Source organism: Cuculus canorus, chromosome 3 (genome assembly GCF_017976375.1).
Source record: "Cuculus canorus isolate bCucCan1 chromosome 3, bCucCan1.pri, whole genome shotgun sequence".
Taxonomy (NCBI): domain Eukaryota; kingdom Metazoa; phylum Chordata; class Aves; order Cuculiformes; family Cuculidae; genus Cuculus; species Cuculus canorus.
Genome location: NC_071403.1, coordinates 101,484,205 through 101,511,680, shown reverse-complemented (window position 1 = coordinate 101,511,680; position 27,476 = coordinate 101,484,205). Strand labels below are relative to the sequence as shown.

The window sequence follows — 27,476 nt, the reverse complement described above, 5'->3', positions numbered from 1 at the left end:
GTGAGTTGGCATGTCCCTCCCAGAGCTTCATTGTGACCCCATGCAGAGAAGCACTCACATCACTGAAGCTAACACAACTGTACCCAGCCCGAGGATCTGCCTGCTGGGATGGCTTCACAGGAGCTGCTCTGTGAGTATGCAGTGCCATGATATTATTGCATTCAGTTATCACAGATTTAAGCAAAGGCCCAGTCCTCTTTAAGTCCTCTGGGAAAAGAGCCTTCCCATAATTTCCCAAGTCTCTGGAGTTTCTCTGAATTCTCCTTCTTGCCTAAGACCTGTTTTGCCCCATGGTCCAGCCAGGACCATCAGTGGAGCTTTTCTAGATATGTGTGGATACTCTTTTGCAACTGAGTGCAATAATCCCCCCGGATCCGTGACAACTTGCCTGTGCCTATCACAATAAGGGTTTTGTCAAGCCCATTTTTCATTGTTCCTTTAATTGTGCCCAGTCCTTATCTTATTTTAGAGCTGGCCATGCACACAGCAGTAGCATCCACAGTACAAATGTCTATAGGGCACGGCTTCTTTGTCTGTAACATACCCAAATCTCATACTGTTGGCAGGCTGACAGGACTGCGCACTCTGGATACCCTTCTATTGTGCAATGGGATTTTACTCCATTTACTTTCCGTGAACTCTGTTAACATTGTGCAGGGCTATGTTTGCTCTCTTGTGTCTATTTTAAAATGACACACCTTGTGGACTTCTGTCATTCAGAATTTTACAAATACTTCACCCTTTTTATGACATGTTGACTGCTGAAGCTAACAACAACACTTAGTCGTGGTTTTCTCCTTCTCTGTTGCCTCTGGCAGAGCTTATTAAGCTCTTTCTGTGGTAATTGATATCTCCGTTGCAGACTTTCCTTAGCATAGATCTAGAAAGACATCTACCACACACCTATGATCTTATAGAACTTGCTGCTCTAATCCTTCTTCGCTGCAGCCATATTTTTGCCACCGGTGTCTTTCCTGTGGCCACCAGCTTTCCTGGATATCATACTCTCAGCTTGTTAGGCACGGTTTCTTATCTGTAGTATTGCTGTTAGAGGAACCTTAGGAGTTTGGACCCCATGGTGCTGAGAGCTGCATAAAAACAGTCTGGAACAGTGGTCCCTGATCCAAGATAGCTAACAAAGCTTTTTGGGGCTCATGTTATATTTTAATGCTTTGACATTACTTAAAAAAAATAAATGACAGCGACTAAACTAAAAACTTCCACTAGAGGCATTTCTCTGGGTACCTCTTGGCTCTATATTTATTAGAGAGCACAGTTTCATAATTCTGAGTGTCTTAGGGCTTTCAAGATCTGAAGGACAACTTGTCATTCAGAGCCTAACAAAAGGAAATAAGTGCTCCTCCTCTGTATTAATTTGTATTAATTTATGCTCTGAATTTACAAGCTTTTTCCAGGACAATCGCATAATAGAGAAAGTCATTCTCTGTCTATTGAGATTTCTTTCCCAGGAATCTATGTTCCTGCCACCCACAAACATCTAAAAAACATACCTCAGGCACTCAAAAACATAAGTCTGAGCAGAAATTGCAAGATTTCAAAAATGTGTTTGGAATGGAATAATTTTCTTCCTTCTGATGCTGATATCAAGCATTTAGGCACATCAGGTTCAAAGCATTAAACTTTCCTGTGGAGCTTCAAGCACTAGAAACATGCAAGTTGAGGTAATCTCATGATTTAGCAAAACTGTTGCCTGATAATACACCCAATGTCTTTTGATGATATAAAAGGAGCAGCTGGAGGGATGGAAGAGGGTGCTGTCAGCCTCAGGTGAGATGTGTTTAACAAAGATGGCAATAGCCCAGACACTCTGTAGATATAATCTCTCTTGAGGGTGGGGGGAAAGGAAGCAGAGCAAGTCCGTTCAGCTCCAAAGCAGGTAGTGAGGCAGATGGACTTCTTCCAATAACTGCCCATAGTGACTTAGCTGTAGTTCCACAGCCATGTTGCCTCCTCAAGAGATCCCTATCACATTTGAAATGCTCTGAGGCAAAGGAAACTGGTCACTGGGCACAGTCACCATCAGTCCTGCATGATGTTTAAAGGCCAAGGCTGACCCCACAGCTCCATGGAAGAACTTGCCAGAGTGTACAGAGAAGTCCACAAACAAGGCATAGCAGGAAACCCTTGTAGAGGGAGGTGGGAGACAGGCTGAGGACAAGACAGCCAGCCCCATCCTGGTAGAGGCTGCTTGTCCCACCCTGGTTTTCTGCTCTGAATTCTGCCCTGTGCAGCACCCCTGCTGCGAGCTGAAGGCCTTGCTTGGCATCAGATGCCCAGAGGCACTGTATGGCATATTAAGCATCATGTAGGCATGTGATCCTAAGTCTCTGGCAGCATTCCAGCAGAGTCATATTCCCATTGCATTCTTTGGATATCTCCCAGCCACTGGCTTGAGAAAGTCACTAACCTTAGTATGTTTCATTGTTCTGGCAGAGCGCCTCAGTCCAGAGGGTGTCTCATGATCTCTACCACCCACTACACGTGCACTTCATCCCAGAAACAGCTGAGCAGATTGATAGATCTCTTTGGCATCCGCTGGTCCTTAGCACCCACCACCAGGAATCAGAGCTGCTGTGTGACCAGATGAGTCTTTCTAGACTCAGCATATCACCATCAGTCCCACTAACACCTTCTCCCATGAGCGAGGAGAGTGGCAGTGGGCAGTCTAATGGAGTTTGCACCCCAGTATAAGAACTATTCAGAGAGAGGATCGCTTGGGGAACTAGAGTCACAGGAGAATGCTAGCAAGCTGATGGGCAAACCATCAATGCTTGCCTCAGGGCAAGCACTGTTTATTCCCAATGCTCCCTGCAGTCCTCTACCTCCAAAGGCACAAGGTGCCTGGGTACCATGGTGAGGACAGTAACAATACAACAGAGACTTTCTCCTCTTTGGTTCCCCTGCCAGTGGGGCTGACCTGGATGCAGATGCATCAGCCAGAATGCTTTTTAGGGTCTGTTTGCCTTGGACTAAAAGGCACAAGCACTCTTTGTAGCCTGCGGCTCTAACACACAACCATCCACATGCTTTTTCTCCCTAGGAATCCAGGCTGCTGATGTATTCAAGATCCTTCCGTAGATGTCTTGCCAGCATCCACACCCTTATGCCAGTGCACTTATTCAAAATAGGAAATAACCAGGCATGGGTCCTGGGCTGTTGCCGAGGCACAGATCTGCCACTCTGCAGATAGGGCTGGAGGGTTTCTCTTAAAACTCAGATGTGCAGGAACAAAATGCCCAAATATTGATCCACTTGTCTTTTCTCTTTCCTTGCTCTGGCCATGAAAATGTACTGATTCTTTCACCAGACTGAACAGTCCATGGTAATCCAGCACTCTGTGCTAGGGGATATGTTTGAGGACAAAAGGAAGACAGACAACACGAGATTTACAGGTGCATGCGTCAAATAGCTTGATAGACAGACCTTTTGATGAGGAGAGTGAAGAACACTTGAAGAAGAGACTGTAGGAAACACCAGCCAGTGGACAAGAAAGAATATGTTTGCCAGGGAAATGGTTAGTACAGAGGACTAGACCAGCTGCTCCCACAAGAACAAAAGCAATGGCAATGGGAAGGGATACAATCCCCCGGTGCTGCAAGAGCTAGAGCCAGGAAAACAACTGGCTGATTCAGCTTGGGTTGATGGACTGCTCTTCATCATTTACTCCTATCTAGCAGTTTTATTTGTTCTGACTTGGGTTAGGAAGTCAGTAAATGCTTCTCTTTTACAATTATTAATACATGTTTACAAGTGATTAATGAAATGGCTGTAGGCTCCCACGTGTCTGATACTGCTAAACTCTTCATAAGCTTGGAGAAGTAGGTGAAGGTTCAGTGACATTTAGACATTTAGGACGTAGCAGAGATTTCTTCTTTGCCTTTTTTAATGTTCAATAAGTAGCTATTATAATTATACCAAGAATGGAAAATTTCCAGGACACTTGCAGCAGGCAGGTCCATTTTAATTTTATCAAGCTGTTTGATACAAAATGAAACTCCAATATACCAATGATACATACTGCAAGATAACCCTCCAGCTTAAATGCAGTTACTGATACATCATGTTAAAAAGGATCTGTGCTGTCCTTGAAAATATGCAGAAACAGAGACACTAGCATCATCCATTTTCTGAAATACATGGGCTGGAAAAGTTCATATAAACGTCAGAGTCTGTTTCTTACATGCAGTAGAACAGAGAGGCTGAGACAGCAGGAGCAAAACAGCAAGTAGCCAACAAGCCAATCTGCAGGAGTGAGGAAGGTTAAGGCCGATTATTAAACACAGAACGGAGCAACATGATTTGGGATTTTCATTACTAAGCCATTTATTTGTGCTATGATTAACAATAAATAACATAGCACATGAGATAGGGAGGAGACGTGGGGAAAGCATTTATCTGGCGGGAAAGGCAATGTCTTTCCAACATTGGAAGTCTACCCCAGTTCACTTAGTCTTTCGGGGACAAACAACTACAGTAAACAAACATTCATCCAGTGAAGCCAGTCAAAAGTTTGGGTCTACAGACTTCATGTTTTCCCTACAATCTCCATTCACAGCCTTGAACATATGGCATTGTACAGCACTTAATTTCATGAACGTATACTGTTTTTCCATAGGATTTTGTCTGCTTTAAATGTACGTGTGGTTAACGAGCTCAGCTCTTTGCCCTCCTTACCCAGTGCAGGGCCTGCAGGCCTGTTTTCCACATGCAGCCCTGTAAACATCATTACCAAATTTCCTCATGGTCTTACCTTCAAATCAGAGAGCTTATAAAAATTGGTGCAAGTTTCTTCATAGCATGCATAGGATAGGGCATGGTGCAGCCCCATGATAAAAGAGAGAGATCAAAGCTGCCAGAAGTTCCTTGCTAATTGTGGATGCCAGAATGAAGTCTCTTAGGGCTTAATTTCCCAAAGCTGTTGGCAAGCTTACAGCATCTTAGACAGTCAACATGCAACTCCCATCGATTTCCCCTTCAGGTATGCGTGCTCAGCACTGCCACAAATTTTGTCTACAGGAAAAACCACAACACACAGTGAGTGATGAACAGAGAAAGTCTGAATAGACACCACTTCTGCCCAGGCAGGGAGGAGGACATTTGTTTCTCCAGCACACCATCCCTTTGCCTCAGCTATCAGACACTCCTTGTTGCTCCTGCCATGACAGCCACACCAGTGACATCAGTGACATTCAGGACAGTTGACCCAGAGCAGTTTTCTTCTCCACAGCCTGATTCCTTCCCAGATCATCCAGTGTGCTGCAGGAGGCAGAGGTCATACCAAAATATAGTATGTGCTCATGTAACCAGAGAGCAGCAGAATGTCTCTTGAGCACAAGGCAGAGACATTCCTCATGCTTGGCATCTCCTAACCAAGTGATCAACCCTGTAAATTTAACATGAAGTACTGCAACAAAAACTGAATCTTTTAAATAAAATATGGAAAAATATTTTGTCACATGGATTTCTAGTCATCACCTATTTTGGCTGCCATGGGATAGCTATTAATTTCAGTCAAGGGATAAAGGTCTCCAGTGCAGATTTGCTGAGTTCAATAAGCCAATCTGTTCTTTCCTTCATAGACAAGCCATAAGTTAAAGGGAAGGAGGAAAGGAAGTAGTTCTGGGGAAGCCAGAACTCCCATTCTGGCTGGGAGTTTCACAGCTATTTGTGGACAACAGACAGCTAGGAAGACTAAGGTCTCAGTGGTTCACTTCCAGGGTGCTGGTCATCATCAGGATAAGCAGTTGCATACCGTCCTGCTGTTAGGTCTTTCCTCTTCTCTTTGCTTCTGTAAACAAAAGAAAAGATTAAAAAAAGTATTAATAACAATCAAGTCCCCACATCCATCTAAATCCATAAATAAAAAGAAATAGAAACAGTCCAGTACCTCTGCTAAACAGATAATATATATTTCCAATGTGAGTCTGGCCATTGAATCTTGGTCATACTAACAGAAGTGTCTGAAGAAAGATCAGTTGCACATAAGTTTTAAACAGTAGCAGGTACTCTTGGTGTGAGCTTGATGTACAGCGTGGAAAGTAAAAATTGCAATTGATTTTGCTAAGTAGCTATTTCAAAGCGATATAGGTCTTTCCTGCAATCTTTGGACAGCATCCGTTTCAGAATGCCTCTGAGACGTTACCTCATTAATTTTAATGAGAAGCCCAGACGTGCGTCTGACACAACCATAAATTGTTCTTTCTGTGTGTGCATGTATAAGTGTATTTAAAAGAGCTCCCTGTGTTACCCTGTGAAGGACCTGACTGTGTTACATGCTGTCATCCGCTATTTAGGCACACACCATCCTGGCTCTACCACACAGTTCCATTTTCATGCTTTGGCTGCCCGTTGTGAATTGCCTTCATGCCTCTCCCCGCCATGCCTGCGTGCATAGACCCTCTTCCATTTCTCAGAGAGGAGCAAGATGTCCTCCCGTTCCAGACGCAACTCTAGATTGAGGTCATACCATCACTCCCAAAATACAAACACAGTCCCAACAGGCATATACTCACATCAGTCCCATCCTGTGCCCTGCACTGTCCTGTTTAAGTCTTGCAGCTTCCAAAAAGGCCCCTCAAACCCTCTTGCAAGGGACAAGCTTATTGTTGGACTCACGCTGGAAGGCCCTGTCAGCTCCAGGCAGAGGGTGAGGAAAGCGAAATACAGCAGCTCACTCTCCTGTTTTCCCCATCTGATTGCCCATCTCACTCTGTGGCTAACCTTATAGACACAAGCTACCAATGGAAACCACTGCTGCAGGAAAACCTCTCACTCGGAACATCTGTTGTGGGAGGGATCTGGCTTTGTAACTCTTATTAAGGAGTGCCATGGAAAACTGGTATCCTCAATGTAGCCCATTCACCAGTGACCATGAACTCAAATCCCAAGTGTCTGCTGTGGGCAACAGGTGCTGGCTGCTTAAGTAGCATTGCCACACGGTACAACAGCCATTTGTCTCTCCAGTGATGCCATTTTATCTTGCATAAGAAGCAAAACAAAAAGCAAAAGGTCACCTACCGTGGTACTTGTGCTCCTTAAGTAACTTGTTCCCAAATTCCTGCCTTGCACAGGTGACCCACTTCCCCTTCCAGAAAGATCTTTGTTTCTCCCCTTTGCACAGTAGTCTTATTTTGTGATATGCTTACTGCTCCTGGGGAGCAGCTCTGCCTGCATTTCTCATTGAAGTTGTCTCCCATTCTCTTTCCTCAGCTATTTACTATTCATTAGACCACCTCACCCAGCAACAGGGCTTTCAACCCATCATCAAATTCTGACACTAGCCTGATGACCTCAGACTGGGGAGGAGGTGTTTGATTTGGGTTTTGCAGGTTTCACTTTGCCTGACTGGTGTCTATTCAGTCAGCAAATATCCAAAATTAAGGTATATTTTATCATCTTCCTCTGTCCTTGTAGGACAATTCTTGCAATTTGTCAGTCACTTCGTTATTCCCACCAGTGAATATATTTATGTTGGTTTTAATCCATCTCAAAACATTAAAGGCCACCCACCAGCTCTTTAAAAAGAGATGCTGCATCTGTTCAATGAACAGTTATAGATCTGCATTGGTAAACTTTGATTCAACACAGATACTCATGTGACCTATGCTTCCTCCACTCTCTGTGTCCTGATTAGCATCTGCCCTTCTGTAAACATCCCGGGTAGCTTGGCAACATGGACTCTTCATACTGTGCGACCGCATTTGACTGCATTACCCTTTTGTCTTAATTGTAGAAGTGGAAAGTCTCCTCTGCTACTGACAATATCTCAGAATCCACGAGTGTCCATCTCACCCCAATATCAGAAAGCAGCCTCCTCTCCAGCCTGACTGGGTACATGTAAATGAAAATGTGAAGAACTGCAGTTTTTTGTCTCATCATCAAACCTATCAGTTCCAAGTCTTTGTCCCCTTAACAATATGTGCATAAATGCACTTTGGTTTTGCATGTCTTTGCCATTTGCCAAAAGCAGTATGCTTTTGTTAAATGGGATGCTTTTATTGAAAGTTTGTAACTAAATCTCCTGTTCAGACTCATTGTTTTCTGTTGCAATTGCTTCCATGTTTATTGCAAACTAATCTGTTCTCTACTTTCTGTTTACATTGGCACTGGGGTTTGTGCCATGGTATGCATCTTTAAGTAGATTCACCACCACTGTCTCACTGCTTATTAAAATTTCCAAGGGCTGGTTTCACTAGATTCCCAAATCTCTGGTGCTACTTGTCAACTCAAGTCCACTTCTAGCAGGAACCTCTGCTATGGTCAGTCACCATGAACTCAGATCACTCTCAGATCAGCAGTCAAACAGATGAGCAAGGTTTCAGTTTAAGCAGCAACCCATGAAGTGATCTGCAGCATCTCCTGACAGGAGAACCCTTGTACATTTGTTTCTGAAGGACTGGACAGTAACCTCTGTCATGCTGGTATGGGCTGCTGATTTCCCACGCCTCAGAGATAAAACCTTCTTGCTCCCAATTCTTCCCAATTGCAACCCAATTCTTCCAATTCTTCATCAGGCTCTTTTTGAGCCTAAGGACTGAATCTAGATTTAACAGGTTTACTTCCTTCTGACACTGTACAAGAAAGATGCTGCTGCCAGGGGTCCTGGGATGGAAGATCAGCCATTCCATGCCTGGCACACAGTGCGTGGCCGCAAACAAAAAGCAAACACCATGTGTGGCTCAGATTGGTCATGGCCAGGGAAGAAGTGGAAAAGCTTTTTCACTAAGAATTATTCTTTCTCTGATCTTGTTTTCCATGTTTTCTTCTTTCCTCCATTCACCAGTTCTTTGCCCTCTCCATTTCTTCTCGTGGCTTCCAATGTATTCTCTTTTCTTCTCACCTTCAGCCATGCATTTCTTTTTGTCTTTGGCTAACTGTGCAGCTAATTCCCATCCAGAGAACATCAATTCCCTACACTTGGTGAGTCGCTAACAGGACTCTGTCAACAAAACGCCCATACGCCCAGCATGATCTTTGCAAGCCCAGCATTTTGCATTTGATGGAGGGAGCTGCATTTCACAGAGCATGGACCTCCTCTGTAGCTGAGATCTGCTGTTTGAGTTTCCATCCCTCAGATGCAAGTGAATCTGAGCTTAAACGGGACATGGTCTCCGGTTCCTGCTTCTAAAAGTAGAACCCATTTAACTCATCAGATTGCCCAGCTGGAACAGGCTATTTACAGCTGTACCTGAAGCTCTGATAAGATAATGGATATGTTGTAAATACCTATCATATTATGTTGCCTTTGGTTAGTGTTTGGAATCACACATGAAACAAATGGCTCCAAGGACTGAATAACATCTCAGGGTTCCTCCTTGACGTGAGCTGGGAATCTCATAGGGTATTAAAAATTTGCTTATTTTACTGGAAATTTCCTAAGGACCTGGTAAAAATAATCTGGTTGTGTGGTAAAAAGCATGCATTGCAGCTCTGTTTCGAGGCAGGGAGTCAGGGTGGACCATTTTTCCACTTCATTTATTTAACAGGCGTACATTTCATTAAGTGAGATTGGACCTGACGTTTATTGGAATTATTAAGGGCCTGGGAAACGAGTGAAGTGGGAGAGCTTAGAATAAGAAAGCAAGTAGAAAACACATGTGCACATCATGGGGTGAAAGAGGACTTGTTCTTCCTTCCTCCCTTTGCCCTCTCCCCTTTCCAGAATTTAGTCTTCTGTCAGGGCAAAGAAGAAACAGGCTTCTGTGTGGTCACCCTGAAGTTCTCTTAAATTCAGCTGTTGGTTATGGATGTGGGAATAAAGTGCAGAAAAAGGCTGATGGAAGAGGATTTGTTCAGGCCAGGTAACTTCTATAGGCAAAACATAGATAACGGACATGTGAGGCAGGCTGGTTAGGAAAGGAAAAGGCTGACATAAATTGTCTGTGCTTTGTTCTTGTTAGAGCACAGGGAGGATTTCCCTATGGAATTGAGTAGGGGTAAGTGTGGCTCTTGGCAAAGGGTCAGGAGAAAGACAGCAATCTCCGGCTCTTGTTTGGGGACGGTAGATCTACCCTATTTCTTCCTCTGCAGTGCAGTCCTCACAGTTTACCAAGAAATGCTTGCAGACAGATATTTCCCTTACAAGTCCCATGTGGTAGGAGGCGGCTGAGGTACTACTCTCCACCAGTACTCAGTATGTCTGCTCTCATGTCCACTGAAACGGTTCACAGAAACCACCCCTTGAGTAAGAGTCCTTGCAGGATCCACACATCATTTTGCTCGCAGACCACACACGAGCTGCAGCCAACGCTGGATGGACCATTTGCTTCATGTTGTTCCTATTGGGGAAGAGGCAGATCCTGTTAAATGGGAAAGCCATGCTCTGCCATCTGCCCTAGTTTCCTCTCTATGTGACTGCCATAAGAGGCAGCCAATGTTAACCTTTGGGGTACCATGCAGAGCTCATCAGCATCTGTCCTGAGATCACTAATAAGGATGGCTTTTTTTTTTTTTTTTTTATTTACTTAAGCAAATTTTTATATTTAATTGCTCAACTCATCCATTCTTCGGCTCTGTGTGCCGCTGTGGTTATATTCACACGGGCACTCCCAACCTAAGAAGCTGGAAAAAAAGCATCCTCTGAATGATGTCTAAAGCACAGCAGAAGACGTGGTTCTCTCCCCCTAGGAAATCATAATGAAGTTCATATGTGTTACTTAAATCCGCTATTGTATCTGTGCATCCAGTAACGGCTACTTGAACCATTAGGTGAAACAACTGCAAAATACTAGACTGTTCTGGCGCCAGAGCTAGAACCACAGCAGAGCTGCCAGAAAGTCAGGAATATTTATAAGACAACAAAATCAGCAGCTGGGCTGTTACTCCAGTATTCAGGAGATATCAGCTCCCACCCAGATTCAGCCTCCATGCCTTCATTTTCACTCCCACCTTTTGTCCATCCTCTATGAGATACAGACTCTCTCCCTCATTAAGAGCCTGTACGTTGTCTAGCGTAACAGGGCCTTGACCCTGTGCAGCTCCGGGCCCTGCCTTCATAAATCAAGTATAAGAATGGGATTACAGCACTGTCATCCATAGTAATAACATGTGCTCCAGGTCAGAGACACTGAAAGGCAAGAATTGCTCATTAAGGAAGAGAAAAATATGGGATTTTTGGTGTGACATTATCAGGGAAACATGTTCATTCATGTTTACAGAGTAATTGTAAGAGCTTCCTGCAACACAGATATCCTCTGATGACAAAAGTGAAACTGTACATAGCTGCTTTAGGCTGATCTCCAAAACCGAACAAAGCCTGCAAGACAGAGGGAGGATTTGTGGCCCCAAGGAAAGCCCCAGGCAGCGCTAAGCTCTTTGGCTAAAGGGAGCTTCAGCACTATGCCAAACCACCAAGCAGTCAGATGTTCCCCAGCTAGACCAGAGATGATGGAAACAAGCTTCCAGCTCTTCTGCAAGCCTTCCAGCTGTCCTGCACCAGCACAAGTAACTGAGGCCCCGAGGCTGGATTCACAGGCATTTTATTCCCACCGCTAGACAGATCTGACCTTTTCTCACCTGGCTCAAAATGTAGTTCAGGGCCAGCAGCAAACCTTGCAGTCTCTGTCAGCCTCCATGGAATCCTGGCTGTGCTCACGCCCGACCACAGGCCCCCAAACTTCTTGGTTTCAGGAAGAAGTGACTTTCTTCTGTAGGTTTGCAGCCTGAATTTTGCTTTCCTAAAGAAGAGTTTTTCCATTCAAGCGAAGCAGCATTTCTAACCCACTCCTAAAGAAACCCGAGATCTACGTTTCTTCTTTTCCAAGAAGTAAAGGTCCTCTTGAACTTGCAGAGAAATTTTGAATTAAACAACTATTGGAGAGCCAAACAAGGAAAGAAGGCAGCCTGTGATGTAGTTTTTCAAGGCAAGTATACTCATACCAACTCCTCTTCCAGTACCCGGCATCCTGGTGATGCATTGAATGGTGGCAGGTATGGGTCAGGTGTGATCTCTGCAAAAAAAGGGGTGTGATACAGCTAAAGCAGACTGGCATTCCTGGAATACTGCAGACTGAGTCCTTCACCTTCTGAAATCCAGGAAATATTTTCCTATGCCTTGTTGGGAATTTGGCAACTCAAATAGTCTGGAGTTTGAAATTGCTCTGCAGTGGAGGAGAATGCTGCTTCTTCCTTTGCTGCCCTGCTCAAAATAAAGATCAAAATTTCTCAGGGCTGTAGGCAGGGCAGAAGGGGGGGCAAAATTAGAACCTAAAGTCCTTGCTGGAAGCATTTGTGGGGAACAGGTAATTTCATCTCTGGTTCACTGGTTGTAAAAGAGAAGAAACTTTTCCCTACCTCAGATTAAATCCCTTGGTTCTTGTCAAGCACTTAACTACTATAGAAGTGAGGGTCATATAAATTATAATTACACTGAGTGCCTAGTGCTGCTGCCCGGAAGTAACACTTCATTCCTTAGCACACAAAACTTCTTTTTGGTGGGGAAATTAGCTGCTGCTGCAAAGCTAATTATGTTCCTTTTCTTGAATGACTCATTTCAGCATATAGAAATCAGTTTTCTTTGACTCTAAAGGAAGTTTGAAATCATGTTTTGGAATTCAAACCAGGTTATATTTGCCCATAACACACAGCCCTCAAAGTCTGGTTAGGACAGGGTGGGGAATCAGGCGTGTTAAACTTAGAAATGGATTTAATTAACCTCTGCTGTTTATTGCTTGCTTCCAGAGTTCAGCTAGGTTAGGAAGAGAACAAGGAATGGGTCATCCAGTGTTTACACGGGGCTTTTGAAGAATGGCGCAGACATTTATTTTACCCCCTTGTTTCTTTACACATTCTGAGTGCAAAGTTGTGGCTTAATTTTGGAGACAAGGAAGGGGGATGTTGATTCAGAGAATGGTAAACAGGTGGTGGTAGGAGGCAATATGAACTTCTCTGTGCTACCTTTAATGCCAGCATACCCTTCTAGCTCCTCAGCTTGCTGTATGCAGGAGGCAGAAGGAGAACCTCAGCACAAGAGTGACAATTCATTTTCATGGTGTGTAGCCTTTTGGTTATCTGTCTTCATACTGTTCCTCTATGAAGGATGTTTTTCACTCATTGTTTGAGCTGTGAGCGTAACATATTAGAGTATCGTGAATATTTTGGTAAATCCCAGATGTACCTTTCCTTATGATGAGCCTCTCTGCACCCATGTCCGTGCAGGGCCTCTGTTCTCTGACTATACACTCATTTCCGACAGGAAAGGACAGATCTGCCACATCCCGAGTGCAAGGGTAAAGAAATGTATTAACACAGTGGACCATTTTGTTTAGGTCCTGGCAAAATCTTCCTGCTTCTCCACACCACATCTGCATGTATACTGGTACAAGCACAGCCAAGGAAGTGAGGAAGGACATGCTGGAGAGGCAGTTTTGCAGCCCCAGTGTCCTGTCAGGTTTTCTTGGGCTCAGGAAAGGGGAGGAGTGAACAGCTAACTGAAAGAAGATGTCATTTGCTTCTCTTCTCCCAAATGAGTCATCCTCAAATGGGTTTTATACTGAAAATAAAGTTACTGTGCACAGTGTCGCAGAGTGAAAAAAGTGTTTTCAGGACTTGATGATCCTGTCTGATGCTATGGAACAAGAAGCCACTAATTTAAATAGCTGCCATCAGACTGGCATAACAATGACAGGACGCTCCAATAGTGGCTCTGAAACTCAGAGTGACACAGAAAGGTTTGGGAAATGATTAAGCCAGAAAATTGCACTATGAGTGAGGGAAAAAGAGAGATACAGCACTTTTTCAGCTATTGATTTTTACTGTTTTTTTAATTGGTTACAGAAAAGAGGAGTGGAGATATGAGGAAAATCAAACACACATGAAAAAGAAATAAAGAGGAATTTTACACACTTCAATACGTAGTGGGTTTTATTCAATATGTGACAGATTCCTTCCCTGAAGACCTTATATTACATGTTTGGACGGTATAAACAGATTTACATTGACTTTGGTGAAATCACACTTACTTATATCAGTTGGGAAACTTTTCCTACAAACTAGTGAAACAAAAGAAGAGAAAAAGAACAAGGAGGCTACTTTGAGAAATGGTGAATACACAGGACAAAGTTTTAAATAAAATTTTGTTTGCAGTGGTAGCAGTGTCAGTCTGCAGTAACTCCCATTGGCTTCTACCACGAGTTTAACAACTGCAAGGGGTAATCTTAGTCTGAAAAATCAGAAGAGTGTAGGCATAAACACTGTTATAAAAAAGAAATGTCCTGCAAACACAGGAAAATGGCTATAGTGAAGAGAAAGGAAAATAATATCAAATATGAGAGCATCCACATGCCTTTCACAGGCTGCCAGAGTGTAATTCCCTCTAAGAATCACCCAGAAGACAACTCTTAATTTTGTAATGATAACAAGCTGCGTCTTGACCTGAAAAGTAGAAAACAGAGAAGGAAGGAAGGAAGGAAGGAAGGAAGGAAGGAAGGAAGGAAGGAAGGAAGGAAGGAAGGAAGGAAGAAAGGAAGGAAGGAAGGAAGGAAGGAAGGAAGGAAGGAAGGAAGGAAGGAAGGAAGGAAGGAAGGAAGGAAGGAAAGAGAGTGGATGACCTTTGTGTCAATCCTGAGCAGTGAAATGCCAATACTGATTGACTCAAAGAAAGAAAGAATGGTTTTCTTGCAAAGTAAGTTCAAAGAAACAGGGTGGAAAAATTACTTTATGATTACAGGACAACTTAAGAGGCAGTAAGCCAACACTTGCTCCTTCCACTGAAGGAAACAGAAATAGTTCATTTCTCTTTGTTAATCTGTAATGTAATGGAAGTAGAGATGGTCTCTCATTACGCTTTTGGACAGCATTTGGGAGAGTGAAACTCAGTCATGGCAAAGCACTCCTGGAATCCAAGTGAAGATGAAGATGTCATGGAAACTTGGATCCGGACAATCAAAAACATTCCTCCAGCCTTGCAGTGGAAGGCCATGGAGATACGGTATGACAGCAAGTGGCAGTATTTTCAAAACACAAGGGGATACATGCAAGCTTGCTCCTTTCTAATTATGGAGGAGAGCATAGTTGATTCAGCCTTAAATGGCCCCTGGAACAGGGACAAGCAAAAAGAAAATTTCCACTTGGGCTGAAATCAATCTTAGTCAGTCTTAGTTGGAGGAAGCCAAATTCTTCAGCAGATTAGATAGACTGATAAGGTTTTTCAGATCTCCTCTGGCATGGAAAGCACAGGATTGAATACCTTCAACATATTTATTATGTGCATTTCACTGCACAGATGCTACAAACTCTGTAAAAATTGAAGTGTCTGATGATGATATAATTGCCCAGGACAGAGCAGTCATTGAGTACCAGGAATTATTTCAGCATATGCTTACTGAACTTGCAAGTGGGGAAAGGTTTCAATTAAACAAAATGAAGTTTCAGTTGGAAAAAAAAAAAAGGAACAAGCAAGAGAAAGAAAGAAATACCCTAATTATTACAGATGATGAACTTAAAACGATAAATTTAAAGTTCATGACAAGATTTTCACAACATGTGTGAAGTGAATTCCCAAACACTGCCAAGGCAGAGTGACAACACAGAAGGTTTAACAATTTGTTGTATGTACTCATATTATTCTAGGCTGCATTTTTGGGGGCCTATTAAAAGCAAACAAGTTCCACACAGGTGCTTCAAGTGCTGTCTCAGGAGCTCTACTTTGCCCAACCTATTGCATGACTGAGTAGATGTCTGTGGTGCATGCAGAGAGCGATGGAGGTAAAGAAAATGCTTGCACAGCTTAAGAAAACAATGCTAAGTCTTGCACACGGTTGTCCTGATTTGCCCAAGTCTCCCAAGGGTTATAAACAACACAAGCAAACAACAGTTCCCTCTGAAACTCAAAGAACACATTGTGAGCCTTGAATTGATGACCCAGGATATGATTTAGTCACAGCAGACATACTGTTGAGAGCATATGCTCCACTTGTTAGAACATAACCTGATGATGTGGAACAAGCGAAAACTGCTCATGCAAGCACAGTAAAAGCATCCTGTGCTGCATCTCCTGAGACAAGGGAAGCCTCCAAGAATGAAATAGAGCAAGCATCAGTGCACACAACATCTGAAAAATCATGTACACCCTATATGTACATGTGCTTCTGGGATGAAAGAAGTAGAAAGCAGGTGAAGCGGACAAGGAGGGCATATATAGCTGTGTCTAGCTATTTCTGCATTCTTTTGGAGTCAGAGGTTGGCTTACCCTCCGACACGGATCAGCCCAGCCACACTGAAACCTGAGCTAACAAGACAGATTTTCTGCTGGTGCAAGCTGGCATTGGTCCACTGACAATAGCTGGTCTTGTGCTTGAGTGATATGAAGCAGTGTCATCCCACCAAAGTCAGTAAACTGATAATTCAGCCTCAGCTCCAGAGAAAGTCAACAGAGCAGCAATAATCATCAGGAGCTGAGATTTTGTCCGTCTCCCAGTTGTTTTACAGCAGATTAGGAAGATAGAGATTTCTCCAAAAGAACAGTGAGGTGTGCTGACAGCAGTGGAGAGGGAAGGCAGGGAGCCAAGGCAAGGATCTTTGTCAGGCTTATTAGTGTGGGCTCCAAGCTGATGCTGCCAAAGCCAGCAGTGAGACCGGCAAGGAGGAGGTGGCTCTGGAGGCTGAGCAGGCAGCTGCCACAAGGGGGGAGAAACAGGCACCAAGGGACCAGCTGTGGGGTCGGTAAGAAGGCACTGGGACCCTGCAACAGGGTGAGCAGTGGAAAGGCATCTGCTGTCCTCTGACACATTCATGATGTAATGGCGACAGCTACACCATGGGGCTTTTCTCACTCTGTCGTTGTGCTTCTTCAGCAAATTCACTGGTGTGCTGGATTTAGAAAAGCTATCTAAAAAGAGAAACAGGAAGACACGGTTTTAGTAGAGGTGGTACCATCTAATGCTGAAATTGCCTAATACTTCTTACTGAAAGGCTGTTTTCAGTTACTTATAACTTTGTCACAATAACCATCTGGCCTGCAATTCCCTATGCTGGGTGTCTGCCTCGAGCTAAATTTGTTTTGTTTGTTTGTTTTTGTGTTTCTGCTTAAGTGGTGCGGCTCTTTCTGAGAACAAGGAGGAGAAAAATCCATTGTTTCCCTCATGGTGAAACATCCTTATTGGCCTGTGGCTCCCATGCCTCAGAGCAGTCACCCAAATAAAGAGCTGCTCTCATATCAAGGGTGTTCTCTTGGCAGCCTTGTTACAATTTATTCGTGTTTGGCCACCTTATAAGCCTCAGAAAGGAAAACTTTTGCATTTTGTCTGCAGAAAAGGCTAGCAAAGCACTAATTTTCCCTGAAGGTATCCTGAATCTCTCCTCGTGGGTTTGTGCCCTATCTCTTCCATCTCCTCTGTGCCACCATGCAGGAGATGTCGGTGCACACATGTACCCCTGCATGGGGTCACGAGGATCAAGCAGAATTGCCTTTGCCATCACTCCTGCTGAGATCTCCGTCTGTGAGAGGACTACCCACTCTGCCCTCAGAGGAGGTGGGTGGAGACACAAACTGGAAGGAGTTGGGCAGCAGGAATGAAAAAAAAAAAATAAGGCATTCGCCAGAGCTGCAAGGAGATGAGGTACGCGAGGCAAGGAGTACCGTGGTGCACAGGGGTATCTCACTCAGAATCTAAGTGATAGAGCAGGAGCATTAAAGCCATAGAAAGATCGTCTTTGGAGAGTCTATGTCTCAGTGTCACTTGGCAACCAAGACTCTGACATCAAGCCCAGTGCGCTCCTGTCCCTACAGTCAGGACCTACTACCTTTCCATCAGCTTAGGTGGCAGAGGGCTGCAGATCTCCATGCTCCTGTTTCCTGGTGACCCTGTGCCAGGGTCAGCCATCTCTATGCTGTGCAATCTCTAAGGGTTATGAGAGAAAGCACTGAAACTTTGTTGTTGTTCCTTCCCATGAGCCTGTGCAATGGCACATACAGAACTATGTTAAAGGAACACTATGACTGCATAGCAGAGTGAGGAAGTGCTGGTCCAGAGGCTTTCCGTACGACATTAATTCATTTCCTTTGTGCCTGTGAGTACAAGATCACATAGCATTTTGGTTTTTTAATCCCACAGGACCCCTGCGTTCTTTATTGCCAAGCTGGAGGGTTGTGCAGGAAATGAGGAAGGGGATTGGAGGCAGAGAAGAGATGATCTGGTCAGTAATGCAGCTCAACGCTGCCTAGCCCTGCTCCTGCCACTGAGTCCTTGTATGCTACTGGCAAGTCACTTAAATAAGCTCTCTCTAAGTTGGCCACTACCTCCCATTCTGTTTGCCAAGCTACAGACAGCCGGGGCCAGACTGGCAAAAGTGCTGAGCATTCTGCATTGCAAGCAAAGTTGCTGGGAGCTGTATCTTCAAAGCGAAATTGTGGCAGTCGATGGCACTAGAGGTTCAATAAATGCTCAGAAATTCCCTGCCCCACACTTCCCGACTCTCTCAGCCAAGGATGTTTTTCCCCAGAGGTAGTTTGTATCAACCTATCAGAGGTTTGCCAATGATTTCCTCTCCACTTTGAGTGGCTTCAGCCACCCAAAACCTCATAGCAAGGATATTCTAGGGGCTGTTTTGCTCACCTTTTTTCTGTTGTCTCAGTTCCATACCCTCCCCAAGGAGGTTCTTAAGTGCTCATGTTATTCATTCATGAACCTTTCACAATATTAAACTTTCTTGTCCACACATCATCCTCACTCCCTGCTCTTCTCCCTGGTCCTCTCAACACTTACTTTTTGTTGATCTTCCTTTCTCAGAAAGTTACATATCTGCAACTCTGTCTTTCACAACAGTTATTGAAGGGTAATTTTTCTGCCAACACCTGAACATAAAAAGCACACGCACACAAAAATGCCATCCAAAAAAAGAAGCAAACTGTGTAGCTGTAAAGTGAACAGCTGGAGTTAGCGGTCCCAGCTCTAATATCTTTGTCTTCATCCCACTTTGGTAAAATGGAAGCTCCTTCCTCTTTTCATAAGGGCTGTGGTAAGAGGAAATCTGTTCATATCTGTGATCTGCTCAGATTTAGAGTGAAAGTGTCACAGTAAAGCCCACGAGGAAACGGAATCAGTTTCTGTGCTAATCAGAGTTTAAGTGGTGTTTAGTAAATAAGGTCTGAGGTCAAGTGATGAGGGTAAAAAGAAGTTCTGAGCAGTTACCCAGTGAGCACAGGGAAGATCTGTCTTATACAGTGACAATCTTTTGACTGTGACGCAGTGCAGATACATATAGAAGCTTGAATTAAGGCACAAAGGGCAATCATTATTTTAGCATTTTGGATTTCTAAGCATTTCATGTTTCTAATCTCAGAGGGTTTTACTGTCATTATTAAGAGGTTATAAGGACACTGATAATATAAAAATAAGTGCCTATCTAGCTAAAATAATATGCAGATAACACATTTAGAAAATAATTGCTTGATTATCCATTTGTCCTCCTTGACAGTATAGGACAAGACTTCATAAGATATATACTGCTACCTACTTTTCAAAGCCCTAGCCAAAGGGCCTGGGGAGATATTCATATTCTTGTGCATTTCACTGTTTAGTTTTTCCCCACAATTTTGAGGTTACATTGTTCCCTCAACCCCATTTCCTCCTCTTCTATACCTTTACATGCAAGCAAGCATTACGTTAAGGACTCATTGTCCTGCCTGCTCAGAAACCAGTTAAGTGTGAACAGGTACTAACTTGCCCCTACAAACACAGCCAGCCAATACATAGCCAAACCAAGCAGATCATACCGCACTCTTCAAAAGCCCAGAGAGGCTTGGATAATTCCTTCATGCCTTCAGTCCTTGCTATTGCTTTGCTTTGAAGACCTTCCAGATTATCACCATCTCCCTTGTTTGGTAGGCCACTGATTTCAGAGCAAGATCATAACTTCATAGCTCTATTTCATGCGTTCTTTGTGCCAGCATGACCAAACTCCACTGACCGTCCTTGTGGCCACACTGCATGCCAAGGTCTTATCAAATCTCCTCCATGTATTGGCCCTTCTACTTGTTGAGCCCCACATCTGGCTTTAACCAACGTGCTTACAAGCTCTTTCAGTATCACATCTGCCAAGGTTTTTCCTCCCTTCTCATAGGCTCTGTATTTGGGGTTGATAAATAGATGTTTGTTTTGCAGGGGTTTTTTCTAGATGAAACAAGCTATGTTTTGGCTGTCTTTCTGCTCCTCCAAAGTCACGTTGTATTTGTTCTCTGTCTAAACTTGCATTTGCAATTCAGCCCAGTTAAATAGCATTTGTTAATGCCATTAATGGGCTTTTAACTCCCCGCAGCCCGATTAATAGTGGAGATATTAAGTACACCCAGAAGTAATTGTTTACAAAAGCATTCACATGATTTAGAAGCATGAGTCCTGTCAAATGTCTCTGCGTCAGCTTTGCCTTTGAAAGTGAACTTCACAGTCCAACATGGACCCAGAGAGCTGTGATCCTGCTTCATTTCTTCTGTGGCTGGAGGCAGGGTGGGGGTGGGGTTGCAAGCTTATCCGTCTGTAGCAGGACATTGGAGTAAGCAGCAAATCAAAGCTGATTCGCCTACATTGACATTTTTCCTTCCCTCCTTGACTGCTAGCAGTTTTTACTAGATCTTGCATTCTGCCTTATGTTCTGTTCAACTGCTCTTCTTGTTTTGTTCTTGTGGTTCTAAAAAAGCAATGGGGACTCTCCATGACTTCAGTCTCTATCTCATTTATGCATGGAGAAGCTCTCCAGTACTACTTGTTTTCTCGACTCTTCTTTCTAAAATCCTTTCACCATTCCTTGGCAGTGAGAACTCCCTTCAAATTCTCCTTGCATGTACCCTTTCCCTGCAGCACATATGACCAAGCATTCAGACCTGGTTGCTTTCCCTGCAGCAATGGATATTAACATATATAAATAAATTCTTAGATTTATGCAGGAGCCAGTCAAGTATCCACAACAGACAGCACTTGCTGTGTCTCTCTAATGTTCTTTTTTTTTTCTAAAAAGCTCCACAAATGTCTTATCACAATTGAGCCACCCTTAGTTTGCTTTCAGATCCCTATATAGGTCAGTCCTAATTCTGTGGGATAATAAAGACAAGACACCTATTTTCTTTCCTTCAGGAAGAGGTTATTTAAACCTCAATACATCAGAATAAGTTTCCAGCCAGCAGCTTTGTAATTTACTGCAGCAGAAGCCATGCAGCTCTACCTCACTCAGTGCACAAGAGTACTGAAGTTCCAGGGTCACAAATCCTGCTCCAGCTGTGAGTTCTTCCCAAACATTCATCAAAGCAGATCTCCACAGAAATAAATTGCTGCCAAGTTCCCCATTGACATTCCCCAACATCAGATCAACACCGACTGCCTTAAAGAACAAAACAAACACAACTTCTGCGTCCATCCCGTTGTTGACACCCTGCAGAACGTTGCTCAATTGCATTGCATTCTTCACTTGAATGAGAGTTATGGAGCTACAGGGATATCTGCTTTGCTGACATACAGAGGCAGTTCCCTTACCAGCTTTGAAGAGCCAACTTCTCTTGTTAAAGACACGATCTTAAGTCTGAATGACATTCATCAATGATTCAGCAGAGACTTAATGGCTTTTGGCCATATCTGCTTTCTTGTTGTTTGCATGGCAAAGCAATGCCATCTGCCTTTGTTCGAGGGCCTGGCCCATGCTGGCTTGTTCTGAAGTTTGCTATTTGACACAAACTGAATTTTCAAGGGATGAACATGCTAGATAAATGCATGGTTTTGGCTCCTCACACAGCAAGAGGTGGTTTCCTGTCTGTAGGAAATAGCACCATGCCCTACTAGAGCTGCTTCCCTCTCCCACTGACAGATTTTAGTCACTAGACCACTTGTCAAGATCAAGGTACATGGATAAAACTAGTGGAACCTCCGATGATTCTTTGTGGAGCTGGGGAAGGATGGGATGTGACTGGACATTGCACCAGTTCTCTGCATCTCCCTACTACATATAACTAGATATTACAGAAGAATTATACTATTTAGAAGCCACAAGATTCTTTATCAGCAATTCACACAGATTGCAGTGATTGTCCTTTTAATTTTTTTTTTTTATTCATTTTATGTATCTAAAGCCCAGTGCAAAAGGAACCAGTCTCACTCAGATCAGGATCCTCTGGGTGCAACATGGTTATGAGCACTATCTCAGGTGCTGTTTTACAGTAATTTGACCCCTCCTGTGTCTCTGCAGAGAAGGAGACCACTTCAGTGAATCTTGCTCGGTATAAATCTAAAGTGTTCAAAGAAGCTTGAGGGGATGGTCATCTCAAGTGGCCCGTAGCGTATTCTTAGAGGATGGAATTAGACTTACACACATCTCATGGCAGGTTGCATGACAGAGAGAGACAAAGTTAGCCAGCATGGTTCAAGGGTCATTTGGTACCTGGCCAGTGTGAGACATGGACAGGTCAAAGGAGGAATGGAGAAGCAATGAATGCACCACAGGAGCAACCCTGCTGGACTGCACACTACTTCTCTATGGGTGCCTGCCAAGCACAGGCCTGCCTGATTTCAGACACCCTGTCATGGGTGTGTTTCCAACAAAACAAAAGAGAAAGTGGCTTTATTTCAAGAAAAAAAAGCACCCACAAACTTAGTAATAAACTCTGCATCAGTTATACAAAACTATCTAAAGAACAGATAGATACAATGGAGCAAGGATGTAGATCAAAGTATGGGGACTAAGGGTGGGAGTGGGAGAATCAGGAAGGTCAAAGTGGTTGGATGATAAAAAAGTTGGCACATTGGTCTCAAGGAGACTGTTTGTCTCTGGTGGTGCATAACTCACGTGCACATTGTCCCTATGGATAACAGCCAAGCATCACCTCTGTTGTATTCTCCTTTGGATGCAGAAGAATTATAACGTCTCTCATCATGACACCTATTGGAAGTGAAACTCAGATCACACCAAGATCAAGGAGAAAGCAAAGCTGGGTGTTTATGGCTTACCATGTTCACATCTCTGTCAATGTCCTAACCAGTGGTTAGGAGGACATCTGCCAATGTGTGCAACCAATGCTGAAGAAATTGGTCTTGCAAGTGGAGATATGATTTAAAAAAACCACAAGGGGTTCTGTAAGCAGGAAAGCATGGAGCTGGCTAGCCATTAGGAAAGAAGCAGGGCCCTGATAACCACAGCAAAACAGATGGAAGATCGTTAGCTCTTCAATTCATCAGAGTGTGTTGAGAAGAGACATCCCCTGAAAAGTCAGCACTGAAGTTGGTGGACCAGGGAAGTCTGCAGAACAGCCTTACTACCAAGGCACAATATTCTCGGGTGGTGCAAACCAGCGCAGTGTCACTAAAAAGTTAGATGATGATACGTACCAACATTTTTTTTTTTGCTGGTTCAGTGTTGTGAACTTTTACCACAAGTAGAACTCTACCCTGTGTTGTTTCGATAAGAGACAGAGGATGTTTCGCAAAACTTTGTGGCAGGACACATAGCACTGGCCAGAGGGCTGTCAGATTTGCAAAACTGGGGGAAATGTTGCAAACAGGCAGACTGGCGCCATTGGAGAGCAGTTCCGAAAAACAAACTCCCAGATACTTCCCACTTTCTGTCAGGCACCCAAACACCCTCCAGTTATGCTTTTAACATGCTCCTGCATCCAAAAGCTGTCTAGCCTCCAGGACCTCAAAGCACTGCCCCAGCATCTGTGAAAGGGTAGGAATAGTGAATATAGAAAAAATATATAAATATATTTTATATATTTCTGTATATAAATACATAATATAAAAAAAAAAGAATCCAGAGGTTCGACTATAGGCATTTTAAAAAAGTATTGGTTTTGCCCTCAATAGTTTTGCAGGAAACTTGCCATCCCATGATGCCAATGACCGAAAACGCTTCCAGTATGTCCCTCTTACGGGCCACCCAAAATGTTTGAGTAGATGGCCATGCCATTGTGTGATTCCTTAAAATAAAATTACTGTAATTGTGGTTAGGCTTTAGCTATCCAGGACCCACATGAAAGAACATAAAAGCCACAGAATAACTTAGCTACATTGCCTACTGGGGCTTTGCCAGGGCTATTTCTGAGATGATGAAATCTCTCTCTCTGTAGAACTTGTGCTCAATTTCAGGTTACCAGATTTGCCTCACCTGGAAATCAGCTCTATCACCTTGAATTCACTGGTGTTTGTTCTTCTGCTGCAGTATCCTATCGTGGAAATGTAATTAAGGATAAGCTGTTCTTTGGCACCAAGCTTGCTCCAGAGGCCCAAGTCCCACCCCAAACCCAACGCAATCTTAAGAAGAGGAGGTCTGTTCCAGGACATTGCATAGGAATGTATGGCTGTGCTGCTGAGTCACCCTGATGGAAGGAACCTCTGCTATGCAAAGGTATGCAGTTATTTTTGCTCGGTGCCTGATCACGTGCAAAGTGAAGCCAGTTCACCCAAGTGCAGGAAGGGGAGGCAGGGAAGAGCTACAGCTTGTGATGGGAGCAGCACAAGGAGATGGCCTTGCCAGTAAAACTGTTCCAAAGTCTTTAACCATCTGCTGCTGCATGGCTGGTGCGCTTGACTGGTTTTCAAATAAAGGAGCTGCAGCAGCAGCAGTACTAAGAATTATTACCCATAATTGCAATCTACGTGTTAGGAGATGTATCTAATGCAGAGAGATTCATAAATGAGAATAAACGTTTTGTCTTGCAAGGGGACTGGTGGGATCCCAGGAAGGAAACAGAAAAAAGAGGGACAGTACAAAAATCTTGTGTTTCTATATTGGGCACTTGAGAACTTACATTTACTCCTTCCTTTCCCCAGAGGATTCAAGCGACTATGGAAGAGATGCCATTTCCAGGACTGACAAAGTGATTTAGGACCCTAAACTTGCATTTCAGAAGTGGATTAGGGGGAAGGTTTCAACAAGAGAGGTTTCTAAGACCCATCAGGTTTTGAAAATAAGTCTTAGATAAGTCTTTGAAAATAAGTTTTAAACATATTAATAGTTTAAACAGCCTAATGCTCACTTTCTAAAGCTGCAGAAGTTCTCATTCCCACCACAATGTTTCTATCCTGCTCCCATTCCTCTGCAGAGTTATGCTGACACTGTAGTCCCACTAGGCAGTTGCCTTTGTGCCCTATTCTTTGCATATTATTCCTGTGTTATTAGAGCAAAGTCAGCCAGTGAGCAGAATCTAATTTAGTAGGTTTGGAGTTGGCAAGTACTATAGTGTAAATAGCAGACATTTCCAGAAGTTCCAGTGCTGTCCCCTCTGTCTCCAAGGCTCATGGTTCTCTGCTGTCCTGAATTTCTGAATACTTTCAAAGCTGATGGGAGCCCTGCACAACCCTGGCAGAGCAGATACAACCCTTTCACTAGCCTAAGAGTTTTGGTGGCTGGGGAAGGGATAGCCTGCACACATCACCTGCCCATGTCAGTAGTAAGACCTTCTTAAGCTGCCCCACTGACATATGGCCAGTGGTCGTAGTATCATACTATAGCTTGGGTTGGAAGAGACCTTAAAGACCATCTAATTTCAACTCCCCTGCCATGGGCAGGGACATCCCACTAAAGCAGGCTGCCCAAGACCCCATCCATCCTGGCCTTGAACACCTCCAGAGAGAAGAGGAGAGAGAGGCACCAAATGCCCTACCCTACACGGAGCACATTTACATCTTCCACATTTTGTTCAGCCATAATAGTCTCTAGTTAGAGAATTCATAAGGTACTTCTCAGATATGGTTGAGTAGGAGAGTCCCTGTCCCAAAAGGAGCTGTTGGGATCTCTAAGCCATTCAAAGAGCCTGATTGCATGTTGATCAACTATTCTCTTTGCCTCTTGAGTTGTGCTTTCATTCTCTTTTATTTGAGCTACAGGTGCTTGTGTGCTGATGTTTAAATTTCTCATACTGCCTGTTTCCGCTAAAGTAGTCTGATTCATTAAATCCTTTTGGGAAAATATGTTGATCTTGTAACACATTTCAGCATGGACCCTGCATACCCACCAGGGTTCCAGGCACAGAAGGGTAAGGGGGCAGGATCCCCCATTTCATGCTGCCCTGGCAGGCCATGAGGTCATGCAGCTGCACAGCTTTGCCCGCTGCTGCCCAGGGGATCTCTTTCTGCTTCCATCTCCCCTCTGCAGCCAAAGATAAATGTGCCACAGAGTAGCTGAGTAGGAACCTGCTACTACTCCCCTACCTGGGTTTTCCTGCCAACTCCAGCTCCAGTAGTCCTGCTGTAAGGCTGACACCTATGCTGATGAGAAAAACTTGACAATATGTTAAAGATAGCAGCTTGAAAACTGAAAGGGAAATAAATCACCCTGCCCCAATTACCTTTCTTCTCAATGCCTGTGCCCTTTAAGGCAAACCTCTAGGAGCCTAACCTGGGGACATAGGACAGCTGAGATTGGTGATAGCACAAAAGTAGCACTCAGGCACTTTGCTGTCCTGCACAGAGATGAACATGCTGGCAAATAGGAAGGCAATGCATTATGTGCTGTGCTATTTATATATATGCCTGTAACCAGGGAATGGCCTATGTATGAGCCAGCACCTTGAAGAGCATGGAAAGACAGGCATGACATGCAAAACTGCTATTCTGCCTTTCCCATCTCTTTTCCACTCAAGGCACTCACACAGAACACAGTTAAGGATGGCATTTATTCAGTTCTTTGAATGAAAAAGAAAAATTTTGCTTGTTATTTTGTAGGAGAGCTGCCAGAAGAGGAACTGGAGCCCTTCCAATACCTCACAGTCTAGTAGTTAAGCATTGCCTGAATTGGGCACCACGGAATCTTGAGTCCTGTATTCTTCCAGTCACTAGTTTATAACTCTTAGCATTTAAAAAGGCACCTTGTAAACATTTATTTCATTGTTCTTCATTATATAATTGAGTCATTTGTCGGCTTACCTTGTAAGAGGGAAGAAAGCACCCTGCAAAAGGAAGTTTTCTGTTTCCCCAGCTCTTCCTCACCTGCTGGGATGTAATGGCACCAGCAGCTTGGTGCCTTCTGCTTCCCACCAGCTGCTCTCTGGCTGTCTCTGAAGCAAGTGGATCACCTTGGTGAGGGTCCTGTCTCTGTATTACCAGATCTTCCCTCACCTGCATGGCACCTGCTTCGTCTTCCCACATTACTGGTGCTCAGCTGGCTGCTGTGCCAGCCAAAGCCTCAGTCTCACTTCCCAAGTGAGCCAAGCCAAGACCTTCCACGCAGCAGGTTGGTGTGGGGCTGGTGTGAAAGTGTGATAGCCTCCTCCCGGTCCTCCCTGTGAGTGGTTGCTAGTCTCAGTGACCGTGCTTTGAAGTTTGACCAGCTATTCAGCACACCCCTGCTATCCATGTGAAGGTGACATATGCATAATTCTGGCCCCAGCCTGCCTGGAATTGACTGGCATGCTCAAGTTAATACAATTTTTTTAAAACGTCTCATTATTATTATTATTATTATTATTATTATTATTATTATTATTAGCATTTAATGCAATGGCCAAGGTTTGTTAGATGGTATGGCAGAAGCTCTGTTTC

The 27,476-nt window shown here is 43.8% G+C and overlaps 1 long non-coding RNA gene across 2 annotated transcripts; it reads left to right on the top strand.

Moving 5' to 3' along the window:
• On the top strand, positions 1-26,849 carry LOC128851856 (uncharacterized). 2 transcript variants are annotated; one of them, XR_008449387.1, is made up of 3 exons: positions 1-130; positions 24,157-24,342; positions 26,661-26,849. It is a non-coding gene; the product is annotated as an uncharacterized LOC128851856 (long non-coding RNA). The 2 variants fall into 2 exon arrangements; XR_008449388.1 differs by lacking the exon at positions 1-130 and adding an exon at positions 23,235-23,664.
• The last annotated feature ends 627 nt before the right edge of the window (positions 26,850-27,476 follow it).